General features: G+C 39.2%; 1 non-coding gene across 1 annotated transcript; it reads left to right on the top strand.

The window, feature by feature from the left end:
• The first annotated feature begins 1,782 nt into the window (after nt 1–1,782).
• On the top strand, nt 1,783–1,889 carry LOC133757213 (U6 spliceosomal RNA). The gene has a single exon (XR_009865590.1). It is a non-coding gene; the product is annotated as a U6 spliceosomal RNA (small nuclear RNA).
• The last annotated feature ends 15,261 nt before the right edge of the window (nt 1,890–17,150 follow it).

Raw genomic sequence — 17,150 nt, 5'->3', positions numbered from 1 at the left:
CCAGTTAAGAAATGGGCAAAGGACAGACATTTTTCAAAAGACAAATCCAAAAGCTCAACACACACATGAACAAATGCTTAGGATCACTAGCCATCAGGGATCTGAAAATCAAAACCACAATGAGATTTCACCTCACCCATTAGAATGGCTTTCATACAGAAATCAACAACAAATGCTGGTGAGGATGTGGGGAAAAAGGTACCCTAATCTACTCTTGGTGGGAATCTAAGCTGGTACAACCACTGTGTAAAACAGTATGGAGATAACTCAGAAATTTGAATATAGACCTACCATATGACTCAACCACTCCTGGGAATTTACCCAAGGGAAATGAAATCAGCATATAGAAGAGTTATTTGCACCTCCATGTTTATTACAGCTTAATTCACAATAGCTAAGATGTGGAATCAACACAAATGCCTGTCAACTGAAGACTAACTGAAGAATTATGGAATATGTACACCATGGAATACTACACAGTGATTAAAAAAATGAAATTTGTTTATTTGCAACAAAATGAACAGAATTGGAAAAATGATACTTAGTGAAATAAGCCAGTCTCAAAGGGAAAAATACAATGTGTTCTCTCTGACCAGTGATAACTAATAGACCATCTAAAAGGCAATTTGTAGAAGTGAATTGACACTCTGAGAATTAATGACTTTGAATGGCCCCTGTCTTGAATGTTGAGGAATAGTTTATTTTTTCTGTTTTTTTTTATACTAATTGGTGAACTCTTTACTTAAAATAGAGTTAATCATATGTGTATAAAGTTAATTGAAAATAGATCTTAGTAAAAAATAAGAGTGGGAATAAGAGAAGGAGGAGGAAGTGGAGTTTGAGTGTCAGTGGGAGGGCAGGCATGGTGGGAAGGATAACCATGTTTCTAAAATTATAATTATGAAATCTATGAAGCTTGTAACTTTAAACCTGTATAGTTCTGCATACATCTCTATGGACTTACTTCTAAGGGTAAAGTTTAAAAGCTTGCCATGGGATGCCAAAAACTCACAAATGGGGGGGGGGGAGGAAAGCATTTTAAGTGTTAAAGTTATCATAGGGATAGGATTAAGCAGCAAAGTGATCCTACAGATAAGATTAAGTGTTAAAGCAATTGTACAAATAGGATTAAGTATTTGGCAATACTATTAGATAGAATTAAAAAGGCGTGAATGCTCCCACATGGGAAGCAGTCCATATAGCAGACTCATACAATGACAAATCACTTAAAGTAGCACTCTGACCTCAGAATCAGTCCTTAAGTCATTCTAGTCTGACTGAAAGCCCACAAGAGCATTTCAGACATGGAAAACCAAGACACTATGGCAAAAAAGTGTCCTACATGAGTGAGACCCCAGTGGAAAGAAGTGGTCATCAAAGAAAAATGTACTTTTGTCTTAAGGGAAGAGAGAAATTACACCCTTCTCATGACTTTGTCTAAGTACTGAAAGGAGTTTGTGGATTCAAAAGACTTCCATAGCCTAGACAGCTAGTATCAAGGGCCTCATAGATTTGTCATACAAATTATAAATGATTTAATATGGACTAGTACTTTACATTTGTAGATATCATTTTAGATGAGATTGTGTGTGTTCAGGGTGGCATGGCCATAGATGGTAGGTACCACTGTAAGTATTTGCTATTATGATGATGGTGCTGTCTTGATACAAACAAAATAATTCAAAGAGTTCTAATATGTTTTTCTTCTGTTATTCTTAGATTCTTATTCTGATGAATGGTTGGGAACTTTGAATAACAAGTAATAAAAAAGATTATACATTTGTGCTCACTTTGGCAGCACATATACTAAAATAGGAATGATACAGAGAATATTAGCATGTCCCCTGTGAAATGATGACATGCAAATTCGTGAAGCTTTCCATATTTTTAAAACTGCAGCAAACGAGACCCAAATCTAGAAGGAGAAGAGAAATAATTAAAATCAAAGGAGAAATCAACAGGATTGAATAAAAAAATTACAAAAAAATCAGCCAAATAAGGAGCTGGTTTTTTGAAAAAATAAACAAAATTGACACCCATTGGCCCAACTAACTAAAAAAGAAAAGACTCAAATCAGTAAGATCAGAAATGAAAATGGAAACGTAACAACAGACATACAGAAATAAAAAGAATCATCAGAAATTACTACAAAGACTTGTATGCCAGCAAACAGGGAAATCTATCAGAAATGGATAGATTCCTGGACACATGAAACCTACCTAAATTGAACCAAGAAGACATAGAAAACCTAAACAGACCCATAACTGAGACAGAAATTGAAACAGTAATAAAGGCCCTCCCAACAAAGAAAAACCCAGGACCAGATGGATTCACTGCTGAATTCTACCAGACCTTTAAAGAAGAACTAACTCCAATTCTTCTCAAACTATTCAGAACAATTGAAAAAGAGGGAATCCTCCCAAATTCTTTCTATGAAGTCAGCATCACCTGAATCCTAAGCTGGAGAAAGATGCAGCATTGAAAGAAAATTACAGACCAATATCCCTGATGAACATAGATGCAAAAATCCTCAATAAAATTCTGGCCAATAGAATGCAACAACACATCAGAAAGATCATCCACCCAGACCAAGTGGGATTTATCCCTGGTATGCAGGGATGGTTCAGTGTTTGCAAATCAATCAATGTGATACACCACATTAACAAACTGCAGAAGAAAAACCATATGATTATCTCAATAGATGCAGAGAAAGCATTCAATAAAATACAACACCCTTTCATGATGAAAACTCTAAGCAAACTGGGTATAGAAGGAACATTCCTCAATACAATCAAAGCAATTTATGAAAAACCCACGGCCAGCATCCTATTGAATGGGGAAGTTTGGAAGCATTTCCACTGAGATCTGGTACCAGACAGGGATGCCCATTCTCAGCACTGCTATTCAATATAGTTCTGGAAGTTTTAGCCAGAGCTATTAGGCAAGAAAAAGAAATTAAAGGGATCAAATTGGGAAGGAAGAACTCAAACTATCCCTCTTTGCAGATGATATGATTCTTTATTTAGGGGATTCAAAGAACTCTACTAAGAGACTATTGGAACTCATAGAAGAGTTTGGCAAAGTAGCACAAAAATCAACAGCCTTTGTATACGTAGGCAATGCCACAGCTGAGAAAGAACTTCAAATATCAATCCCATTCACAATAGCCACAAAACAATCAAATACCTTAGCATAAACTTAACCAAGGACGTTAAAGATCTCCAAGATGAGGATTACAAAATCTTAAAGAAAGAAATAGAGGAGAATATCAAAAAATGGAAAAATCTTCCATGTTCATGGATTGGAAGAATCAACATCATCAAAACGTCCATTCTCCCAAAAGCAATTTATAGATTCAATGTGATACCAATCAAAATATCGAAGACATTCTTCTCAGATCTGGAAAAAAGGATGCTGAAATTCATATGGAGGCACAGGAGATCTCGAATAGCTAAAGCAATCTGTACATTAGAAACAAAACCGGAGGCATCACAATACCAGACTTCAGGACATACTACAGGGCAGTTGTAATCAAAGGAACATGGTACTGGTACAGAAACAGATGGATCGAGCAATGGAACAGAATAGAAACACCAGAAATCAATCCAAACATCTACAGCCAACTTATATTTGATCAAGGATCTAAAACCAATCCCTGGAGTAAGGACAGTCTATTCAAAAAATGGTGCTGGGAAAATTGGATTTCCACGTGCAGAATCATGAAGCAAGACCCCTACCTTTCACCTTACACAAAAATCCACTCAACATGGAATAAAGACTTAAATCTACTACCTGACACCATCAAATTATTAGGGAACATTGGAGAAACCCTGCAAGATATAGGCACAGGCAAAGACTTCTTGGAAAAGACCCCAGAAGCACAGGCAGTCAAATCCAAAATTAACTATTGGGATTGCATCAAATTGAGAAGTTTCTGTACTTCAAAAGAAACAGTCAGGAAAGTGAATTGGAAACTGACAGAATGGGAAAAAATATTTGCAAACTATGCAACAGATAAAGGGTTAATAACTGGAATCTACAATGAGATCAAGAAACTCCAAAACAACAAAACAAACAAGCCATCAAAGAAGGAGGTACCTTTCTCTGAAGGGAGGAGAGAACTTCCACTTTGACTGTGACCCTATTGGAACAAGAATAAAGTCAGCGAACTCTAAAGGCTTCCATAGCCCTGGCAACTCATGACTAGAGCCTAGGGAGATTACTGACGCCATGAACAGGAGTGTCAAATTGTTAAGTCAGCAACAGGAGTCACTGTGTACTTACATCCCATGTGGGATCTGTCCTTAATGTGTTGTCTAATGTGCAGTGATGCTGTAACTAGTACTGAAACAGTATTTTTACACTTTGTGTTTCTGCGTGGGTACAAACTGATGAGATCTTTACTAATTACATACTGAATCGATCTTCTGTATATAAAGATAATTGGAAATGAAAAAAAAACCTGGTGTTAAATTGGAAATGGCATAGAAAATTAATTAATTTAAAAAAATATATTATGTAGGATCTCTGTCTTTAATGTGCTGTACACCCTTATTTAATGCTATAACTAGTACTCCAACAGTATTTTTTTTTCTTTTCTTTTCACTTTGTGTTGCTATATGGGGCAAACTGTTGAAATCGTTACCTAATATATACTAAACTGATCTTTTGTATACAAAGAGAATTGAAAATGAATCATGATGTGATAGGAAGGGGAGAGGGAGCGGGAGGGGGGAGGGTTGTGGGTGGGAGGAAAGTTTTGGGAGGGGGAAGCCATTGTAACCCATAAGCTGTACTTTGGAAATTTATATTCATTAAATAAAAGTTTAATAAAAAAAAAAAAGGAGATGGGCCAAGGACCTCAATAGACATTTTTCAAAAGAGGAAATCCAAATGGCCAACAGACACATGAAAAAATGTTCAAGATCACTAGCCATCAGGGAAATGCAAATCAAAACCACAATGAAGTTTCACCTCACCCCGGTGAGAATGGCTCACATTAAAAAATCTACCAACAACAGATGCTGGCGAGGATGTGGGGAAAAAGGGACACTAACCCACTGTTTGTGGGAATGCAAACTGGTTAAGCCACTATGGAAGTCAATCTGGAGATTCCTCAGAAACCTGAATATAACCCTACCATACAACCCAGCCATCCCACTCCTTGGAATTTACCCAAAGGAAATTAAATTGGCGGCCGGTGCTGCGGTTCAATAGGGTAATCCTCTGCCTGCAGCGCCGGCACACACCGGGTTCTAGTCACCGTTGGGCACTGGATTCTGTCCTGGTTGCCCCTCTTCTAGGCCAGCTCTTGGCTGTGGCCAGGGAATGTAGTGGAGGATGGCCCAAGTGCTTGGGCCCTGCACCGGCATGGGAGAATAGGAGGAAGCACCTGGCTCCTACCTTTGGATCAGTGTGGTGAGCCGGCCGCAGCGGCCATTGGGTGTTGAACCAACGGAAAAGGAAGACCTTTCTCTCTTTCTCTCTCACTGTCCACTCTGCCTGTAAAAAAAAAAAGAAATTAAATTGGCAAACAGAAAAATCTGTCTACATCTTAATGTTTATTGCAGCTCAATTCACAATAGCTAAGACCTGGAACTATGCAAATGCCCATCTACAGTAGACTGGATAAATAAATTATGGAATATGTACTCTACAGAATACTATACAGCAGTAAAAAACAATGAAATCTGGTCATTTGCAACAAAATGGAGGAATCTGGAACACATCATGCTGAGTGAAATAAGCCAGTCCCACAGGGACAAGTATCATATGTTCTCCCTGATTGGTGACAACTAATCGAGCACCAAAAAGGAAACCTGTTGAAATGAAATGGACACTATGAGAAAGAGTGACTTGATGAGCCCTTGTACTGACTGTTGATGAACAACTTAATACTTTATCCCTTTTAGTATTTTTTTGTTCTACTTCACGCTATGGGTTGAACTCTGCAATTAACACACAATTATTCTTAGGTGTTTAAATTTAACTGAAAAGTGATCTCTGCTAAATATAAGAGTGTGAGTAGTGATGTACAGTTTGGGACATGCTCAAGCTGACTTGCCCCGAATGGTAGAGTTAGAAAAATGCCAGGGGATTCCAATTCAATCCCATCAATGTTGCATGTACCAGTGCCATCTCACTAGTCCAAGTGATCAATTTCAGTTCACAATTGATCATAATGAAGTGATTAAGAGTCAAAGGGATCACATAAACAAGACTAGTGTCTGCTAATACGAACTGATAGAATAAAAAAGGGAGAGAATGATCCAACATGGGAAGCAGGATACACAGCATACTCATAGAGTGGCAGATGTCCTCTGACTTCAGAATCAACCCTTAAGGCATTCAGATCTGGATGAAGAGCCCATGTGAATATTTCAGGCATGGAAAGCCAAGATACTCTGGCAAAACACACACACACACATACACACACACAAACACCTAAATGAAAGTTTTCTGTGAGATCCCAGCAGAAATAATGGGCCATCAACGAAAGAGGTACCTTTCTCTGAAGGGAGGAGAGAACTTCCACTTTGACTATGACTTTGTCTAAATAAGATCAGAGTTGGCAAACTCAAAAGGCTTCCATAGCTTTGGCAACTCATGACAAGAGCCTAGAATGATTACTGTTGTCATAAACAAGAGTGTCAATTTTTAAGTCAACAACAGTAGTCACTGTGCACTTACTCCCCATGTAGGATCTCTGTCCTTAATGTGTTGTACACTGTAAATTTATGCTATAACTAGTACTCAAACAGTACTTTACACTTTGAGTTTCTGTGTTGGTGCAAACTTTTGAAATCTTTATTTAATATGTACTAAATTCATCTTCTGTATATAAAGATAATTGAAAATGAATCTTGATGTGAATGCAATAGGAGAGGGAGCGGGAGTTGGGAAGGTTGTGGGTGGGAGGGAAGTTATAGGTGGAAAAATCCATTGTAACCCAAAAGCTGTACTTTGGAAATTTATATTTGCTAAATAAAAGTTTAAAAAATTACACATTTAAAAAAAAAGACTAACTCTCCCTATAACATCCCAATATTGATGGTTAAAAAGACTAATGGTCCTTTCATTTGATACAAGACTTCTTCCTCATTACACAGCAGTAGTACCCATATACCTGGTGCTTCCCAATACATAACACCCTGCTTTCCTCTATTCCAGCATAAACATATCACTTCTCTTTCCAGGATCTAATGAACACATTTTTTACCATTTCCCTTCATCCTAACTCTCAAGAATACATATTTTCTTTCACCTAGACTGCTCCTGATACCAGAGTCCACTCAACTGACCTTGATCGTACTCCCACAGGGGTTCTGGGATAGCCCTCACCTGTTTGGTCAGTCCTTGGCCAATGATCTAGGTACCCAGAATACATCTTCCTCCTTTCTTCTCCAGTATGTTGATCTCCTCCTCCTTTGCAGCCCCTCAAAAATAGATGGCCAATAGCAGACTGCTATTCTCTTCAACTTCCTAGAAGCCAAAGGTTATTTGGTATCCTTCACCAAGGCATAGCTTTGCTTATCTGAGGTAACCTTTCTTGGTGTAAATCTCACTCCCACCCACATGGCTATTACTGTAGACAGAAAATACCTCATAGCTAACCATCTACCTCCTTCTACCAAAGAGGAAATTCTTTCCTTTCTAGGCCTGGAAGGATTCCTATGTTCATGGATTCCAACTACTCCCTTCTAGCCTGACCATCTATGAAGCCACAAAGGGATGCCTCCAAGAGTCTCTTTTAGCCCAGTCACCTCCCAATATCATAAGTTCCAACAGGCTACTCTATAGGCCCCTGCCTTACACTCACCAGATCTCACATGGTCCTTCCTTACTTATGTCACTGAAAACCAGGGAATGTCCTTAGGTGTTCTGGCCATTAAATTGGTCCCTCTTTTTCTCCTGTAGCCTATCTCACAAAAACATTAGACCCCACAGTTAACTGTGGGTGCCATGTTTACAGGTACTACCCTCAGCAGTAGTTCTCATATGAGAATCAAAAAAACTCACTTTTGGTTCACTGCTTACCATTATTTCCTCACACCACCTATCAGAAGTCCTAACTTACAAGGGCCTCCAGGCTCTCCTACCATCTTGCATTCTGGCCCTTCAGCTGGTGCTAATTGAGGACCCTACCCTCACTTTTAAAACCCTGTTCTCCCCTTAACCCAACTATTCTCCCTCCCTCTTCCCCTCCATCTCTGGATCACGTGACTCCTGTTCACTCCTGTGTTGAGACTGTTGAACATTTTCTACCCCATCCCTCAAACATCCAGGAGGGTTCCCTCATTAATTCTGCTCTATTCTGGTTGACAATGATAGCTTTATCTTCCCCAGCTCCAAGTCCAACCACCTCAGAGAACTTCCCTCCCATTACAGTGGAAGATGAGGTCTTCTGATCCTCTTCACAACCCTCCATGCCCTCTACCCTCAGTAAACTACTGGCTAAATGGACTGAACATTACTGGGTTATTGTTACTACTCCTATAGAATCAAAGTTACCCCTTTGGGTCCACTTCACCCACCTTAAGCATTCCACACCCCCTCATTATATAGTTACTTCCATAGGGCCACTCATAGCCAAGTTTACCCAGACTCATGTTCCATTACCAGTGGTGCCCAAAAACTCAGAACCTTCTGCATTTAATGAACCCACTTCTGAGAAATGGTGACCACCCAGCCACCAGCCATTTGCAACGCCAGGTAAGTACTGATCCTCTCTTATACTGTTACCAACTCTTCCTACAACTTCTGTGGGAAGAATATCACACATTCCTTGCTCATCCACCTCTCTTGGCTCCTTTTAGGGAAACTTCTCAGACTTTACTCCCTTTGAGATCTATAATTTTCCAACCTTCTGTTGTTGTCTCACTCCCTCTTCTATACTCCATGTTGAATCTCCTGATAATCTCATCTCTTCTGCTCTTGTGTGTCTGTCCTGTTTCTGTACTAGCCCCTGGAACCCATTATGTGTGGCAATTTCAGATTTACACCACTTCCACTCCCACTAAATTACTTAATGTTACCTTCTGTCCCATCATGGGTTGTGCAGACCATATCACTCTGTACTTGGATTTCACTCAGGCCTGTTCACAAAATTGTGTTGATTTAACTAGATATCATTTATCTTAATTTAAAGGAAATCCATATTATCGCTGCCTAACTAAGGATAACACAGGAACACATAACAATGCTTACTGGAAAAGGTGCTTATCATGGTCCTGTAAGTATAACTACACTGACCATAGATATTGCCACCCCAGAAAACAATTCTCTAAGGTCTTGCCCTAAGGCAAAAATATTCTAGCTTGAAGGCCATGAATAGACAAAGACCACTGAGTCCGAGCCCTTTTATCCTTCACTATAACTGACCCCTACCTTCAGGCCTGGCAAGATGGAATTGAGGGGTCCATCACTTTATATATAGGTTCTAACATGCAAGATCCCCATAGAACCATAAAATTATCAGGGCCTACACTCAGCTCCCAACAGCTCCCATAGATGTGCTGGTTGATATAGTAAAGGAGTCCTCTAAACATCTGTTCCAACTAATTAACCTGTCCAAACCTCCTTTAACATAGCTACAACTCATCAATCTGTCTCTCACCCTACTTTACCAACTACCCAATTCTACTTTACCCTTCGCCCTTTGCCAACAATGAAGCTTTATATGTGCTTCCCTTCAGGAATCTCTCATTGTGGCTACTCTACTCATTAATGTTTCTGTTTCTACAAACTCCTGTACTCCCAATACTCAGAGAATCATTGATCATCTTCCTCTACATTCTGGAGGACAAAATGCAACATGTTGAATTACCTACATAACAGAACAACCTAAAGAGTTTTTGCTGCATAATATCCCCTGTATCATCAATATAACTGTCAATCCCACAGCTTCCCTCTCTAGCCCATCTGGAACTTCATTTCTTTGTAATTATACCTTATATACCTGTATCACCAGTTTTATGCTGATCCATGTATAGTGGTGATCCTTTCTCCCCATCTAACATTATATGACTACTCAGAGTTCCTTTTAGAGACTAATCCCTCTACCAACAAGAGACAAGCAACTTTTCTCCCAGTCTTGGTAGAAATTAGCTTTGCAGCTTCCCTCTCTTCCATGGTGATCTCAGGAACTGCTCTGGGCCACAATGTTATGTCTATTAAACAGTTCCAAGAACAACTCTAACAACTATAAGAGGAGGTCACCAGATCTATTGAAACTTCTGCAGATGATATTCCAGGCTTCCAAAATCAGATCACCTCATTGGTAGCTGTAGTGTTACAAAACAGAGGAGTTCTGGACCTTATAACAAGTGAAAAAGGGGGAACTCAGGCTTTTCTGGGAGAACAATGTTGCTATATGTTAATCAGTCAGGCCACATAGAGCAAATGTTAAAAAGCTCCAACAGATTGCCACATAATTAAACAGTCTTCCCTAGAATCCAGAGAGCATCTCTTTTCTTCCTCCCTATGAAGTACCCCCATCACTTGATTAATGCCACTCTTAGAATCATTGGCTGCTATTCTCACCCTGGATTTTATAAGTGTTTGTAGGAGGTGATAATGGAACGAACCAAAGCCTTCACCAACCAGGCATTCAACCAAATGCTGCTACAAGGATATACTCAGTTCCCCACCCAGGAGATCATGACTTGAGATTTCACCCCACCAGCAGAGAGTGACCCATCACCCCATGTCAGCAGGAAGTAGCTCCAGATAGATAGATGCAGATAGATCATCATCCCACCACCCTTCCTGGGTTTGCTTTTGGGGCTGATGTAATCCCATACAACACTTGCTTTATAACAAACAAAAGGGGGGAATGTTGGTGAAACTGGCACCATCTTATCTGAGGTGCCATCTTAGACTCTGGACCAGCCACCATCTTGTACAATAAGTTTCCATTTCTAGAAGTCAGGTGACCAAAATGGTCCAACCACAAGTATCAACTCCACCCCCACCCTAATGGGATTTGCAAGACTATAATAAGACCTGCTTTCCTGCATTCTAGCTCTCTTGACCCCTCTCTCCAGCCTGTTGGTCACCCACAACAATAAACTTTTCCTATAATTCCAGTCTTCGTTGTGTTTTGTTGTGGCCTTTCAAGTATATTTAGATTTTAATGAATTGCAAATACTTTCAGCATGAACAATAAAATATTGGTCTTGAAAATTTCTTCAAATTCATTGTTTTGAAACTATAGGTCACTTCGTGTTAACTTTTAGATTTATTTTTTACAAAAATATATTCAATTACTAGATTCTAAATGTTAAGTCATTTAACATTTAACAGCTATATTCTTTATATTTGAGGAAGAAGATACAACTGGCTTATAAGTTATTTCCCTTTATCTGTTTCTTTGCCCAGTTTCACTTATGGGAAAATTGGTGACAAGATTATTACATTTTACTTTTGGCTATATTTGGTTAGGACCATATATTGTGAAGTACCATATATAGTGAAATAAATAATCCTTTGTTATATGTTAGTTTAAAGGAAATATGAACTCTGTGTTTATTACATATGGGAAGAATAGAAACTTAACTGTCTAGATTCAAATACAATAGTAACGGGGGACTCAACACCCCACTGTCACCAATAGACAGATCAACCAGACAGAAATTCAACAAGGAAACAATAGAGCTCATTGACACTATAGACCAAATAGACCTAATAGATATCTTCAGAACCTTCCACCCCACAGCCAGAGAGTTCATGTATTTCTCCCCAGTACATGGAACGTTCTCAAGGATTGATCATATGCTAGGTCATAAAGGGAGCCTCAACAAATTCAAAAAAATTGAAACTATACCATGCAGCTTCTCAGACCATAGCACAGTGAAACTCGAAATCAACAACCCAAGAATCTCTACACCATATGCAAATATATGGAGAATGGACAACATGATCCTAAACGAACAGTGGGTCATTGAAGAAATTAAAAGAGAAATCAAAAGATTTCTAGAAACAAATGAAAATGATAACACAACCTATCAAAACCTGTGGGACACAGCAAAAGCAGTGCTAAGAGGAATGTTTATAGCAATTGGTGCCTACATCAAGAAGCTGGAAAGGAACCAAACAAATAAACTCTCCATGTACCTCAAGGATTTCTGAAAAACAGCAGCAAGTCAAGCCCAAATCCAGCAGGAGGAAAGAAATCTAAAGATCAGAGAAGAAATAAACAGAATTGAAACCAAAAAAAACAATACAAAAGATCAACAAAAAGAGTAGTTGGTTCTTTGAAAAAATAAACAAAATCGACACACCATTGGCCCAACTAATCAAAAAAAGGAGAGAGAAGACCCAAATCTGTAAAATCAAAGATAGTAATGGAAATGTAACAACAGACACAACAGAAATAAAAAGAATCATTAGAAACCACTACAAAGAGATGTATGCTAACAAATTGGGGAACCTGGAAGAAATGGATAGAATCCTGGACACATACAACCTTGCTAAACTGAGCCATGAAGATATAGAAAATCTAAACAGACCCATAACCATGAAATAAATTGAATCAGTAATAAACGTACTACCAAAAAAGAAGAGCCCAGGACTGGATGGCTTCACTGCCGAATTTTACCAGACATTTAGAGAACAACTAACCCCAGTTCTTCTCAAATTATTCAAAACGATTGAAAGGGAGGGAACCCTCCCAAATTCTTTCTACGAAGCCAATATCACCTTAATTCCTAAGCCCTGAAAAGACACAACAGAGAAAGAAAACTACAGACCTATCTCCCTGAAGAACATAGATGCAAAAATACTCAACAAAATTCTGGCAAACCGAATCCAACTGCACATCAGAAAGATCATTCACCCGGACCAAGTGGGATTTATCCCTGGTATGCAAGGATGGTTCAATATTCGAAAGTCAATCAATGTAATACATCACATTAATAAATTGAGAAACAAAAATCATATGATTATTTCAATAGATGCAGAGAAAGCATTCGACAAAATAAAACACCCTTTCATGATGAAAACCCTAAGCAAATTGGGGTTAGAAGGAACATTCCTCAACACAATTAAGACAGTCTATGATAAACCAATGGCCAGCATCATATTGAATGGGGAAAATTTGGAGGCATTTCCATTGAAAACTGGCACCAGACAGGGATGCCCACTCTCACCATTGCTGTTCAATACAGTCCTAGAAGTGTTAGCCAGGCCATCAGACAAGAAAAAGAAATTAAAGGGATACAAATGGGAAAGGAGGAAGTTAAACTATCCCTATTTGCAGATGACATGATACTATATATAGGGGACCCAATAAACTCCTATAAGAGACTATTGGAACTCGTAGAAGAGTTTGGTAAAGTAGCAGGATACAAAGTCAACGCTCAGAAATCAATAGCCTTCGTATACACAGATAATGCCAGGGCCGAGGAAGAACTTCTAAGATCAATCCCATTCACAATAGCCACAAAAACTATAAAGTACCTTGGAATAAATTTAACCAAGGATGTCAAAGACCTCTATGATGAAAATTACAAAACACTAAAGAAAGATATAGAAGATGACACGAAAAAATGGAAAAACCTGCCATGCTCATGGGTTGGAAGAATCAATATCATCAAAATGTCCATTCTCCCAAAAACAATTTACAAGTTCAATGCAATACCAATCAAAATACCAAAGTCATTCTTCAAAGACCTAGAAAAAATGATGCTGAGATTCATATGGAGAAACAGGAGACCAAGAATAGCTAAAGCAATCCTTTACAATAAAAATAAGGCCGGAGGCATCACAATTCCAGACTTCAAGACATACTACAGGGCAGTTATAATCAAAACAGCCTGGTACTGGTACTGGTACAAAAACAGATGATAGACCAATGGAACAGAATAGAAACACTGGAGATCAATCCAAACATCTATAACCAACTCATATTCGACAAAGGACCGAAAACCAACCCCTGGAACAAGGACAGCCTCTTCAACAAATGGTGCTGGGAAAACTGGATGTCCACATGTCAAAGTATGAAGAAAGACCCCTATCTTACACCTTTTACAAAAATCCACTCAACATGGATCAAAGAACTAGAGATGCGCCGTGACACCATGAAACTAATTGAGAGTGTAGGGGAAACCCTTCAAGATATTGGAACAGACGAAGAATTCCTGGAGAAGACCCCAGAATCAGAGATAAAATAAACAAATGGGATTACCTCAAATTGAAGAGTTTCTTTACAGCAAAGGAAACAGTCAGGAAAGTGAAGAGGCAACCAACAGAATGGGAGACGTTATTCGCAAATTACACAACAGATAAAGGATTAACAACTAGAATCTACAAAATGATCAAAAAACACCACAGAATCAAAACAAACAACCCAATAAAAAAATGGGCCAAGGACCTTAACAGACATTTTTCAAAAGAGGAAATCCAAATGGCCAACAGACACATGAAAAAATGCTCAGGATCCCTAGCCATCAGGGAAATGCAGATCAAAACCACAATGAGGTTTCACCTCACCCCGGTTAGATTGGCTTACATACAGAAATCAAACAACAACAGATGCTGGCAAGGATGTGGGGAAAAAGGGACACTAATCCACTGCTGGTAAAGCCACTATCGAAGACAGTGTGGAGAGTCCTCAGAAACCTGAATATAGCACTACCACAGGACCCAGCCATCCTACTCCTTGGAATTTACCCAAATGGAATTAAAGGGGAGAAAAAAAGAGCCATTTGCACCTCAATATTTGTTGCAGCTCAATTCACAATAGCTAAGACATGGAATCAACCTAAATGTCCATCAACAGATGATTGGATAAAGAAACTATGGGATAGTACTCTATGGAACACTATACAGCAGTAAAAAACAATGAAATTCGGGCATTTACAACAAAATGGAGGAAGCTGGAAAACATCATGCTGAGTGAAATAAGCCAGTACAAAAGGGACAAATATCATGTTCTCCCTGATTGATGGCAACTAAACAAGCATCTAAAATGATACCCATTGAAGTGAAATGGACACTATGAGAGACAATGACATGATCAGCCCTTGTCTTGACTGTTGAGGAACAACTTACTATTTTATTTCTTTTAGTATTTTTGTTGTTATTGTTGCTAAGTGAAATGGACACTATGAGAGACAATGACAGGATCAGCCCTTGTCTAGACTGTTGAGGAACAACTTACTATTTATTCCTTTTAGTATTTTTGTTGTTGTTGTTGTTGTTGTTGTTGCTCTGTTTGTTCTACATAAGACCAGTGGTTGAACTCTGTAATCCATGCACAATCATTCTTAGGCATTTAAAATTAACAGAAAAGTGATCTCTGTTAAACATAGGAGTGGGAATAAGAGAGGGAGGAGATATATAGGTTGGCACATGCTCACTCGGACTTACCTCCAATGGCGGAACTAGAAATGTGCCATGGGATTTCAAATCAATCTTACCAAGGAGGCAGGTACCAATGCCAGCGCACTTGGTAAAGTGATAAGTATAAATACACAACCAATCAAAAAGATAGGGTATGTGTCAAAGAGATTTCACAAATAAGACCAGTGTAAGCAAATAATGAAGGATAGGATTAAAAGGGAGAGAATGATCCTGTGGGGGAAGCAGGACACACAGCAGACTCATAGAATGGCAAATGCCCAAAACAGCACTCCTGCCTCAGAATCAACCCTTAGGACATTCAGATCTGGCTAAAAGGTCCATGAGAGTCTCACAGGCATGGGAAGCCATGGCACGGTGGCAAAAAGCAATCTAAATGAAAGACCCTGGTGAACAAGACCCCAGCAGAAGGAACAGGCCATCAAGGAGAGAGGCGCCTTTCTCTGAAGGGAGGAAGGAACCTCCACTGTGACACAGCCTTGACTAAACAAGTTCAGAGTCGGTGAATTCAAGGGACTTCCATAGCCTAGACAGCTCATAGCAAGAGTTTCGGGTGATTGCTGACGTCACAAATAAGAGTGCCAATTGTTAAATCAACAACGAGAGTCACTGGGTACATGCTCCCCACGTAGGATCTCTGTCCTTAATGTGTTTTACTATGAAACTTAAAAACACTACTAGTTGAACAATACCCTATACCTTGTGCGGTTGTCTGAATGCAGCCTGTTGAAATCCTTGCTTAGTATATACTAAGTTGATCTTTAGTATATAAAGGTAATTGAAAATGAAACTTGATAAAGTGTGGGATGGGAGAGGGAGAGGGGAGGGCCATGGGAGGGAAGGAGGTTGGGGGGGGGGAGCCACAACAATACAAAAGCTGCACTTTGTAAATTCACATTTATGAAATAAAAAATTTAAAAAAAGAATTAAAAAAAGATACTGAAAAAAAACATATTTCACCATTAAACTCAGAAACTAACATAATTTTCTCAAAAAAAACAACAAAAAAAGAAATTTAACTGTCAAAAATTTTCTAGTACTGTTTCTAATCATCTAAAGTTATAGCAAAATGTGAATAGAAGTTCTGGAGTGGTGAGTGGTGAGTAAGTCATGGTAGTTGTCTGCATTTAAACTCAATTTCTGTTCTGTGGCCCTACTCATCCAATCTCAAATGCATGAATGAGATGAGATTGGCTAGCAATGCACACTTGGATCAAAACAGAATATTATCTGTTCTAGAACAGGTACATATTGTTTCATTTGGGGGTACACAGTTTTTTTTTTTTGGTTTGTTTGTTTTGTTTTGTTTTTTGACAGGCAGAGTGGACAGTGAGAGAGAGAGACAGAGAGAAAGGTCTTCCTTTACCATTGGTTCACCCTCCAATGGCTGCTGCGGCTGGCACGCTGCGGCCTGCGCACCGCACTGATCCCAAGGCAGGAGCCAGGTGCTTCTCCTGGTCTCCCATGGGGTGCAGGGCCCAAGCACTTGGGCCATCCTCCACTGCACTCCCGGGCCACAGCAGAGAGTTGGCCTGGAAGAGGGGCAACCGGGACAGAATCCGGCACCCCTACCGGGACTAGAACCCAGTGTGCTGGCGCCGCAAGGTGGAGGATTAGCCTAGTGAGCCGCGGCGCCGGCAGGGGTACACAGTTTAAGTGTGTTCAATAATGAAGAATTTTTATGCTGTGTAATGTCTATTTGGTTGGCTTTTACTTGTTTATTTGCTTGTTGTTTTTGCTTCTTGTTAAAGTAGAGTTTTTAAGTTTGGTTTATTCTTGACAATAATATG

The sequence above is a fragment of the Lepus europaeus genome, chromosome 3 (assembly GCF_033115175.1).
Source record: "Lepus europaeus isolate LE1 chromosome 3, mLepTim1.pri, whole genome shotgun sequence".
Classification (NCBI taxonomy): Eukaryota; Metazoa; Chordata; class Mammalia; order Lagomorpha; family Leporidae; genus Lepus; species Lepus europaeus.
This window is presented reverse-complemented; position numbering and strand designations above follow the sequence as displayed.